Here is an 11,783-nt window from a genome sequence, read left to right on the forward strand (position 1 = left end):
CTCCACCATCCTAAAGAAACTGCTTTGTTTCTTGAAGATAAATGTGGCAGTGAATATAAACGAGACCCTCCTGGGATGATGGAAAACGGAGAATCCTTTATTGATGGCTGAACAACTTCTTGCATTTGAAAAAGACACCGTTACAAAACATGGGGGGGCCAGCACAGTCCTGTCCAATCACTTTAAAACTTCTTCCCGGGACACTTCTAATTGGTCATCTTTTCTCAGGCTTCCATCAGAACTTCAACCCCCAGCGTACACCGCAACCATTATGCAACAAGCATCCTGTATGAACTCGCTCATAACCCACACATAAACTGTTTTTATTAATTAAAACAAAACTGAAACCATACAAAACAATACAGCTTAGCACTTAAACTTTAAAACAGCCTTATTATGAGCACTTATTAAACCAAGAACTTGTCTTTAAAATCTTTATTAAGACTACCTCTCCTCATAAAAAACCAAGGGTTATAATGTTAAATTTGAGGAAACCAAGATTTATAATATTAGATCTAAGGAAACCAGGGTTTGTAAATTTACTTTAAATCTAAGGGTTATGTATATAACTAAAATTGAGCATGTTAAGCCTTTAAGAAAATAAAATAATGTAATTGCATCATAAAATACATAAATAAGTTAAAAAATTCACATTCTTACTAACTCAAACATACACACGCACATCCGCACACACCTGGCGGCCTCCCATTCAAACCATCACACACACGACCTCAAAAACCCTATCCTTATGCATTTTAACCATAAACCAAAGATTTAACAGCAACTTGGTTTCCTATTTCTTTGGTCTCCAGTATGTCAATTGGCGTGTCTAAAAAATATCTCACCTGACTTGACAAAGAGGTGATCTCTAGTATATCAATTGATATGTCTGTGTGGCCTGATAATGAGGCAATGTAAGGCCTCACACACTGAGAGGGAACCCACTGCAGCTGGGTACCTGTGGACACAGTTGCATACCCCCTTGCTGCAGTGGTTGCCTCCATCAGGCAGTAGTGACAATAGAGACAACTCCTGCAGCAGGACAATTTCTCCCAGATTTGTGGAGGAAAAGGCTGCCCCAGGACCTCCTGCATTCAGCTGATGAAGTCCTCCATCTTCACCTGAATGTCCAGGTTGGTGATGTTGTCACTCTCTTGGAGTCTGGGCTTGGCTTTCTGAACAATCGAGTCCATCCGGTCACTGAGGGAGCTCTGCAGGTGCTCCTGTGTTACACTTTGGTAACTCATCAGCAGCAAACTCAAGTATTGCAGCATCTTATCCCACCTTTACCATGTTGCTGTTTCATTCTCGAAATGCAGTAGCACAGAGCAGTGGCTTAGGAAATACAGGATCGTCTCTAGAGACATGGATGAGGTTGAGGACACATCACAACTGTGCTGGAGCAACAGCTCTAGTAGTCTGCAGTGCAGGAGCTTGCTCTCCATGGTGTTTAATAAAGCATCCCTTTGGCTCCTCAGGGGGACATTCAGTATAAACGGGAATATCTCATCTGCAGTCTTACGGGAGCTCCAGGTAGGAGATCTGTCCACTTCCACTGTGATGGACAACATCCGCTGGAGCAGGAGCATCACCTTTTGGGCAAAGAAAGCTGCCGGACCTTGTATGCTGGCCAGACTTGGTGCAGATGAGCTGTGTTCAGCCCTGGCTTCTGCTGAAGAGGAGGGAGTTTCTTGCGGCTGCTCCTGGGACTGGCAGAACCCGACTCCTGTAATAGCTGCAACCAACCATTTGACCGCTTCCTTAACATTGTTGAAGCACATGTCACACAAAAGCACTTTCTTGGTAATCGACTTCTGCAGCAGGTGCAACCTCAGATTCTTCTGCAAGTCATCCTCCAGGGTCTGCACCACGTACTGCAGGAAGAGGAGCTGGCTGGGGGGCTTTTCCCTGTCCTGCATGATGAATTTCAGCAGCATCCAGTCCCATCCCACTGTGGCAGCGTTGGCTGGATGGAGCGTTTGGATCTTCAGCAGCAGCATGTAGGTGTCCTTCAAGATCTCCTCTTCATGGGCATTCAACAGGACCTGTCTGATCAGGTGGAACATGATATCTTTGGGGGGACAGTGCTGGCAGGAGATGAACCCATTCAGGAGATGCAAGGTGCCCTTCAGGAAGTTCTCCTCCATGGTGGTGCTCACCATACTCAGCTTCCCTCTGGGGATGAGCTCAGGTTTCTACTGTGTTTCCCTATTGGATGCTATGCCTTGGAAGAAGACGTGCTGGACTCCACTCCTCCTGAAACTGTGCAGTTGGTCCAGCCAGGCCTTGCTGTCAGCGTCGCTCCTGGCTGGGGTCACTTGCTGGGTTGGTTCATGTGGTAGTAAGTCACTTGTTTCCAGCAAAGACCCTTCCCTGGGCTTGTGGAAAGGGTTGGGGAAGGGATCAGCCTTGGGGGGAGGTCCCTTTCCTGGCAGAGGTGGGGAGGCTCTTCCTCTGGGTCTTCAGCTTTCCAGCTGCTATTGCTGCCCAGGCTGGGGGGCGCTGAGTCCTGCTGCATGCTGGGCAGGGAACCTAGGTCACTGTTAAAGCTGGTAGTGCTGCATTCCTGCTCTGAGCTGGAGGAGCTGTGGCAGCTGGAGGCAGGAGAGAGGCAGCTCCTGTTCTCCACTTCTAATTGGTCATCTTTTCTCAGGCTTCCATCAGAACTTCAACTCCCAGCGTACACCGTGACCATTATGCAACAAGCATCCTGTATGAACTCTCTCGTAACTCCACAGCAAAGACAAGGGTTATTTTGGTGAGCAAGGTGGGATGATAGAGACTGTTTCACACCTGAGGTACCCTCAGGGTATTACTTATGGTCACACACGGGTGACAACCAACCCATGAAGGTTGACTGGCTGTGTGTGTGCCTCCATGTTCAGCTGCGCACATTTCGATCTCATCTGTGGTCTGAGTTACATTGTCTTCCATTATGTAAACTGTGTTTTCTGTGATTATGTTACACAAATAAATTGTTCTGACACCTTGAAAGAGTGGTGAGCTATTTTCCTGTCCTTGATTATTTCTGCAGGAGGAAAGTCGAAAGCCAGAACACTCCAATTACATCAATTTTACAGCATCTCAACGTGTCTGAGTTACTAGTTACTGTTTTAACTCCCTTGCAGGATGTGTATACTGTATTCTGAATTTTCAAACTCACAGGCTTATGATGTTTCTGTCCCTAACAGAAGCATCATTATTCTTACCCCACTTCGGTGAAACATTGTACTTACTTGCATACACACCAGGTAAGCACATTATCACCAGCCATCTCTGCAGTGCTCCCTGGTAAAATCTTTGAATTCTAGATTCATTGGCTGTAGACAGCACTGGCAGTCAGAGCTCCTCAGGAACTTTTTGACTTCCCCAGCCCTTTAATTAATAATTTATTTTTCTCCTTATTCATATCCATTGTTTTTTCTAGGCAGTATTATTTTGGTTTAAGATTAATTTGAAAGGTGTGATTTAGCTGAAAACAATTGTGAGAAAGAAGGAGGGCATGACTCCAAAAACTACTTGTGTCACCAAGTGCAGTGTTTATTTTGGCTTTCTTTGCTTACTAATTATCAATTTGATGATGGATCTCAGAACTTTTGTTATGTTTCATTCTTCCTTTTTATCAAGTTTACAAGCTGAAGTAGGTGACAGGATGTTTGCCTTTTCTTTACAAAGTTTCATCTTTTTTAAAGCTGTTACATTTAATTAAAAAAAAAAAAGTCAATGTGTTCTGACTTAAAGCTGTACTCATAAGCGAAAGTTTGGTTTAAACTATCAAACTATCTAGCTGTTGATATGAAAAATGTCTAGCTCCTGTTTAGAGGTGAAAAAAAAAATATTTCCTTTAACTGTATTTTAAACATTATAAATGACTGCGGTACAACTTTGTGGAAGAAGAAGTGAGTAATCTTGTCTGTTTCTGCTCTCTCCCTCCTCTGCAATTTTTGGAAAGCTGCATTAGAATGGGATTTTGGGTCTTCAGAAGACAGGAAATAACACCAATAAAAAAAATAGCAATACGAACAACACACTTTCTGGACTCTACGCTGCCTGTTCCATAAATATCTGACTTTCTAGATGGTTGGCAAAACAGCCTGTGATGTCCTCCAAGTTAGTTAAGAGAAATCTCAGTTGTAACTCTGCAAATCCATTCAGCATTTCAGACCCAATATTGCTCTTCTTTAACGTGGTATCAGGCAAGAGATCTTCTTGTGATATGGTGTGATAAATCCACTCACAGAAATTTAGTACTCTGCTTGAAAATATTAGGATATTTGTTTTCTCACATTTCAGAGGGAAACATAGACCTATATCTTTGTTGTTCTCAACATCTGTTTCAAATATTTTTTGAGAGAGTTCTCTCTATTTTTGTGGCAGCTTGTAATGATTAACATTTCATGCATGGATACTTTTATGACAGTAAACGAAGGGATAATATGGCTATATAAGACTATGTCAGCTGCTGTTAAAAGCTGCAGCTTGGGGTGTGAGGTGTTTTTCCAAAGCTGCTGTCTGACCTTGATTTGTGGTCATACATGAAGTGTTTAATCTCCCTAAACTTCATGACCCCTCAGTGATTCAGCATTAGGCAATATTTTGTAGCACTGAAACATTTTCCTGTAATCCTCTAGGTTTAATTTATTAATTTTCTTCCTTTCACTTAGAAGAATATTGATCAATGGCATTTATTTACCAACAGGATAGACACATCCAGATTTCCGAAGATTTACAAATGCTGTAATTGTTCCCATTTCTAGGGCATTCAGTGTTGCCATCAATCAGTAACACTAATGCCTTATTCAATGTAGTCATTTTTATGTGATAACATTACTGGAGCCTCTCAAGAGTGGAAAGGTATTTTTATATTGCTCTGCATCCAACTTGTGTTGAAAGCAGAGGATGATACTGCCTGCAGAAACTCCAAATGTTTCACAGAGAATAAGAAGCATCTTTCATTTTAAGTTGAAGAAACTGATTGAAAGAAGTCCAGCATGGAGACCAACCATAGGAGGAAAGCCCACAGTCTTGACACACCTGTGTAATTTCCAGCCATCACTTCTAATATCAACTTACTCTTTTTTGTTAACCACCACAGAGAGAAATAATGTCTGTCCTAACTTTTCCTTGCTGGACTTTAGATTCACGATTTAATTTCCCCTCTACTAGAGATTTTTATAAGTATTCTTCTGTAAGGAGATAGTGATTTAATTTATATTTGTTTGGTAAAATTTATTTTCTAGGTAGTCTGAACTTGTAGCAGCTGCTAGTGTTTACTGAAATTAGAGCTGAGTCTTTTTCAACAGAAATTTTTCTTTTATCATATGTACAATTTCAACGATGTTGTTTTGGTCAATAAAACCTCCAAACAATTCTTTAAAATAATAAAGTGAAGAATTTTAATATTTTAATATTTTAAAGTTTTTGTTTTGAAATTACTTTAAACAGTTGGAACATAGCTTATTTCGTGTATCTAAAGGGAATTTTTAGTATATAAGAATGCATGTTTGCAAACCTCTTCTTGTTACCACAAGATGTCTCTGTCCTTGCATTCCCTGTAAATAATCATGCTATGTTATTAAGTCACATACGTAAGAGAGGAAATTCAGTGGAATTTGAAAGATATTGTAAAACAGAAACAATCTTCAGGTTTTAATTTTCTTTCGATCACTTCTGATCTATAAATTAGGAGATATTCAGAGTGTTACTCCCTGAAATTATTATCTAACTGTCTGGGAACCTTAAACATAGTCTCTCCTTAGATTTAGAAGGTAGTAGATTGGTTTTGTTTTAGTCTGCACTTTTATAAGGGGTATTTCTAGATCTATGGTGCAATGACAGTCTTTTATTCGAATAAACTGAAATAAAGTAATTGGAATGAGTAAATAGGAAACAAGATTGAAGACATTGCAGACAAAAAAGTGTTTTAAACAATAGCAAAAACCAGTGGGGCAAAGACAGAAAAACTGCTAAATTCCGTGATCAAATTCTGAGGAGCACTTTGGAGAAAAAGTATGAATGCTTTAGTTATCTCATAACATGAACTCTGTCTCTCTCCTATAGCAAAGCCCTAAAATTCATGAACACAGTATCTATTTTTTTTCTTTCTTGTTTCCCTTCCCTCTCAATCATCATTTTTCATGACATGCTCCTTCTCTGTCAGCTGGGACAAATGCACTGTAATTAATGCTCACTGTGGGGCTGTGCTTGGAAGAATATAATTTGGAGTGAAGGGGAAGGTACAGGAGCTTCCACCATCCACACTTAGGGAAGTCAACTTTGTATCACTGCCTGCTTCCCATTGACTGCTATTCCTGGGTATAACGTATTTACAATTCAATGGCTTTAGTTTTATGAGGCTTAGTTTAACAGTACTATATAACAATTTGTGAAGTTTAAGAGATCTGTGTATTGAAAGCTCTCTTTAAGTGGATCAAATATGCTTCCTAAGCTACATAAAATAACTTTACAGGCACTGAAGAAAAATAAAGCTAAGTGTCTGACTATAGTTTTTTTGAATGCCAATGCCGTTGGAAAAAGACCCTGACCTTTCTACTGCCTACATCTGTCAGGAGAACTACCTAAACCACATGAAAGAAAAGAAGTGTCTTCCAGCTTTACCTTTGGCTCCATTCCAAGTCTTAGATTTGACACTCAAGTCCCAGGGTGAGAAGTGCTTCTCAACATCTGGCCTTTTAGACTTCTGTGCAGAGGGGGAAGGATGCAGCTCTGAGCTTAAATGCTGCAGCAATCAGGTTTCCTTTGTATAATGAGTGAGGCCTGGAATATGTTAAGAGTGTTCAAGAGTTCTCAGAATATGGGTTTTCCTCTCTATGCTAATCAGACATTCAGAAAAAAAAAAAAGCCACTTTCTCAGAATTTGATACTCACAACTGTTTAAAACCTTAGCAAATACCATGGTATGTGTATACTCTAAATGTCAGCCATTTTTTTTCTGAGGAGATTGGATTTTTGCAGGAGAGAGTGAAGAATATCAATCAACTGTAGCCAAGTGACTCTTAACTCCTTGAGCTTAATAGCGGATGTGTGTGTAGCTTTTAATCAATGGTTTTGGGAAGAACAGCTTTGAACCATGGAAAGTATTTTAGGGGAGCAAAGCCTCCATCGTTTTGCTTTTTTAAATTTGGCTTCATTCACTTCTAAATGAAACTTGATCTCCTGCCAGATATTTTTTGTGGGTGTTTATTGGTTCTTGGGGGACTTAAAAATTTACTGCAATCAGTTTCTTGTAAAGGATTGAAGCTTTCTTTAGTTTTCACCTTTTGTTTACCTTCTCTATTTCTAATCTCTACCACTGTCTGGCTTGCATTTAAAAATCATATCCTTGGCCAATCTGAGCAATCTTTCTATATTGATTCTCTACCTTGTCTTGCAGGTAGTGCTTCTTAATATTCTCACTCATTTAAATAGCTTCATCAACATTGATCTATTAGTTTTAGTGGTATTATAAGGGTTGCTCCCAGATGATATCCCACCAACTAAGAAGCCAGGAAAAAATCTGTTTATGCTGTACTGCTCATCAAAATATTGTCCTCTAAAGCCCTAGAAGAGCTTTGAAGATCCTCTATCTAAGCAACTGCAAGCGGGCAGGTGATGGCTGAAGCTGGACAAAAGAGATCTGACTCATAACTATTTCTTTTCTACCAGATTTCTCTTTTCAACTCCTGAGACCGAGCAGTGCCCAATGTATTTTGTATGTGAACTTTCACCGAGGGAGAGCTGGTTTAAGCTATCTTTTCGCTTAATAGCTTGACCAACACCAGATGCCTGTAATAATTCTCTTGCACTCCAAGCTTATGATGTAAATTTAAACCCATTTAAAAGCATATAAAAGGAACCATTATTCTGTCAAACTTTCTCTAAGAATCAAGGAAGATATGTACCGGGAAGGAAAGATTCGTTCATGCTTTGTTCGAATCTGGAAATGCATATTGTTAAATGGCTGTTCTTTTCATTTGAACTCCATGTGTTTTATCTGCTTTCAGTATTTTGGTAAATTTGCTGATGCCAGATTCTGTACAGCCAGAGCAGCAGAAAGGTGTGCCAAGTAGAATATTAGCAGCCTCAGGAGTTTCGGTCACCTCTACTCCTTCTTACTTCCTATCAGAGAAGCCTGCAACCGACACATTTTCCCCTCATTTCAAAGTCTTTGCTCACTGCATCTTGCCAGTCTAGAAACCATCACCTTCAAGTGCTCACTCTGACTGTTCTTCTTTTCAGGGGTTCCTAACCATAGAAGGGCAAATAAAGAAACAAAGAAAAAAAAAGAGAGTACAATATGCCACATTGAAATATTAATGAATCTCTTCCTAGAGGCAAAATCTTTGGAGTTTGTGCTTTAAGATGAGCAAGAACCGCAGATAGAATGAAACACATTTATTATGTGAAAGCCCGTATTGTTGAGTTTGTCTGTAAGAAAATCTAAGTGGGAGATGTATTTTGTCAGGCCTGCATGTAACATCCTTGAGAAAAGCTTATGTGAAACTGTCTTGAAATAAATAGGTGTTTTCTTAGCATATTCTTCCACTTTTTGGGGGATCCTAAATGTTAGCATATTGAAAACTCAAAGCTGCCCACACTGACACATGGTTAATTTTGTAAATTTACAGCCTGTAAGGCCTTGGAAAATGTGATCATCTAGTCTGAGCAGTAGTAGACTAACATAATATTCTGAATTAGAAATTAAATATTAGGGGAAAAGACATGATCCTAAGCTAAAATGGCCAATCAGGGAGGTTCTATTATGATCTGTAACACAGTTTTGCACGGTGTGATCTGACTTTAAACAGCTTCAGCTTCCATTCCCTTGATAATGTTATGTTTATGTTACTTATGTTATGTGGAGAGCATGTAAGTTTTTTTAGGTACTTACAATGTTTCACCGCTCTGTTTGAGAAGTAAAGGAGACTGAAATATTGTGATTTCTCATAAAGCCTACTTTACAACTTAATTATTTTTGGTGGATTTTTCAATTTCCCTTTGATTTACCAAATTTCATCCAAAGTATTGACACCAACTTTGAACGAAATTATAGAGTGCTTGTGGTGGGTGACTGAAGCCCTCAGGATCTCTCTCTTTATCTAATCAGGAAGACCAGTTGTCCTCTTGACCTAGGAACTGGTACTCAGCTTTTTACTAGCTGTGATTCCTAAGTCCTATTTGGAGTTGCAACTTCTCAGCACGGTGCCCTGTTGTGTAAATATTTACTGTACTCTCATATTACTTCAGTTTGGTCCAACATAAAATAGAGACTGTAGCTGCTCTGTGGCAGCAAAAAAACAGTCTGTGATTTCATGCAATCCAAAGTAAAGCATTCCTACAGGATGGTGTTTTCTCTGTAATGTTACGAGCTGTCATTAATTCTTTCATCTTTTTAATTTCTGTTATTGTATTTTGTAGCCTTCTAGTTTTTAATTTGTAATTTTTTTGGTGTTATGTTCAGTAATATTATAATCAGTATTATTATGATCAGTATTATAATCAGTATTATGTTCAGTATTATAATCAGACTATAAAGGTCTGATTATAGTACATTGATTACTTTGTGGTAGGTTGACCTTGACTGGCTGTCAGTGCCCACCAAGCCACTCTGTCACTCCCCCCTCATCAACAGCATAAGGGAGAAAAATGTGACAAAAAACTCGTGGGTTGAGATGGGAACAGGGAGGTCACTTACCAATTACTGTCACAGTCAAAACAGACTCAACTTGGGGAAATTAATCTATTACCAGTCAAAATCAGAATAGAATAATGGACAAATCTAAAAACCACCTTGACTGCCACTCACCCTCCCCTTCCAAATTTTCTACCTCCTCCCCCACTGAGCAGTTCTGAGGGGTGGGGAATGGGGCTTGCAGCCATTTCATCACTCATTGTCTCAGCTGCTCCTTCCTACTGGTGTTCTTCCACTGCTCCAGTGGGAGTGGAGGCCTTCAGGAACCTGCTGTTCCAACATGGGTCCCACATGGGGTCACAGGTCTTTGCACCACAACTGCTCCTGCATGGACTGCTCTCTTTACAGGTCCACAGATGCTACCAGGACCCTACTCCAGCGTGGGACTCCATGGGCTGCAGGGGGACAGCTTTCCTTACCATGGTCTTCACCAGGGCTGCAGGGGAATCTCTGCTCCAGTGCCTGAAGCACTTCCTGCCCCTCTTTCTTTACTGACCGTGGTGTCTGCAGATCTGTTTCTCATAATTGTTTTTCTCACTTTTCTCTCCCAGCTCCTGCTGTGTAGGTACTTTTAGTCTGTTCTTAAATATGTTACTACACATATGCTTCCACTACTGCTGATGGGCTCAGCTTTAACCAGTGGCAGCAACTTCTGGCATGTTCCCATGGAAGCCACCTTTGCAGCCTCCTATTATGGAAACCTTGCAACATAAACCCAATAAATATCTATTATATCCTTATTGCTGGTGGATGAGAGGCTGGACATGAGCTGGCAATGTGCACTTGCAGGCCAGAAAGCCAAACGTGTCCTTATCTGCATCAAAAGCAGTGTGGCCAGGGATTCTCCCCCTCTACTCCCTTCTGATGAGACCCCACCTGGAGTACTGCACCCAGCTCTGGGGTCCTCAGCATAAGAAGGATATGGACCTACTGGAATGAGTCCACAGGAGGGCCATCAAGATAATTAGGGGGATGGAGCACCTCTCGTATGAGGAAGGGCTGAGAGAATTGGGTTTGTTGAGCTTGGAATAAAGAAAGCTTCAGGGTAACCTAATTGTGGCATTCTAGTACCTGAGAGGAATCTACAGGAAAGATGGACAGCATTTACAAGAGCATGTGGTGACAGGACAAGGGGGAATGGATTAAAACTAAAAGAGTAGATTTAGATTCATTATTAGGAAGAAGTTCTTTGCTTTGAGGGTGGTGAGACCCTGGAACTACTTGCTCAGAGAATCTGTGGATGCCCTGTCCCTGGAAGTGTTCAAGGCTTATGGGGCGATCAAGCGTATGGGACTCTAAGCAACCTGGTCTAGCGAATGGTGGCCCTAGGGGTTGGAACTAGATAATCTTTAGTGTCCTTTCCGACCCAAACCATTCTATGATTCTACGATTACATCAGTTGTATATGTAATATTATAAGACAAGATGTGTTTGTAGTTGTAGGGGTTTTTTTTGCCCTTTGATTAAATAATGTCTAGGTTAGTGAATTCATTATTTTGAGTTCGGTGACACTTCTCAGTTCCTTTAAATTACAGTGTGCTCTCAGACTTTTAGGAGTACAGCTATATCCAGAACATCTGAGTCCCTACAATGGGAGACAAAAAAAGACAGTGTCATATTTTTGAGATTTTTCCTCCTCTGTTGGTTTCAGAGCTACTTGGCAGCCAAAGTTTCTTAAGCTGTTTTACTGTTGTTTTTGCATCTTCAGTCACAGATGCTTTGAATTATCACACTATCATTTTTACAGCCCTCCATTTTCCACACTATTTTATCTGTACCCTGTGAAGGATGCTCAAACCACTATGATCGATTTGTACCAAGGGCACAGAAAGCTGTAATATTGTAACAGGGCTAGCCCTTAATGGGATACTGTTTGCATCTGTTTGAAAGAGCAATTTGTTCCTTTTGCTCCCTGTTAACAGTATACTGTGAATTCCTTTGATCATTTGCTGCTTTCACTCTGGAATCCATTTCCATTTTCTAAATATGGCTTTTACTATCAGCCCATTTTCCTAACTCTCTTTCAAGAGATATTTAATGTTATATTTAGTGTACAAAATCAAAGTAGAATTTCATCTTTAGGTGTTGTGTC

The 11,783-nt window shown here is 40.3% G+C and overlaps 1 pseudogene; it reads right to left on the minus strand.

Moving 5' to 3' along the window:
- Nucleotides 1–755: 755 nt before the first annotated feature.
- LOC116781101 lies at nt 756–3,274 on the minus strand (annotated as a pseudogene).
- Between the last annotated feature and the right edge of the window lie 8,509 nt (nt 3,275–11,783).

The sequence above is a fragment of the Chiroxiphia lanceolata genome, chromosome Z, assembly GCF_009829145.1.
Source record: "Chiroxiphia lanceolata isolate bChiLan1 chromosome Z, bChiLan1.pri, whole genome shotgun sequence".
In the NCBI taxonomy this organism is placed as follows: Eukaryota; Metazoa; Chordata; class Aves; order Passeriformes; family Pipridae; genus Chiroxiphia; species Chiroxiphia lanceolata.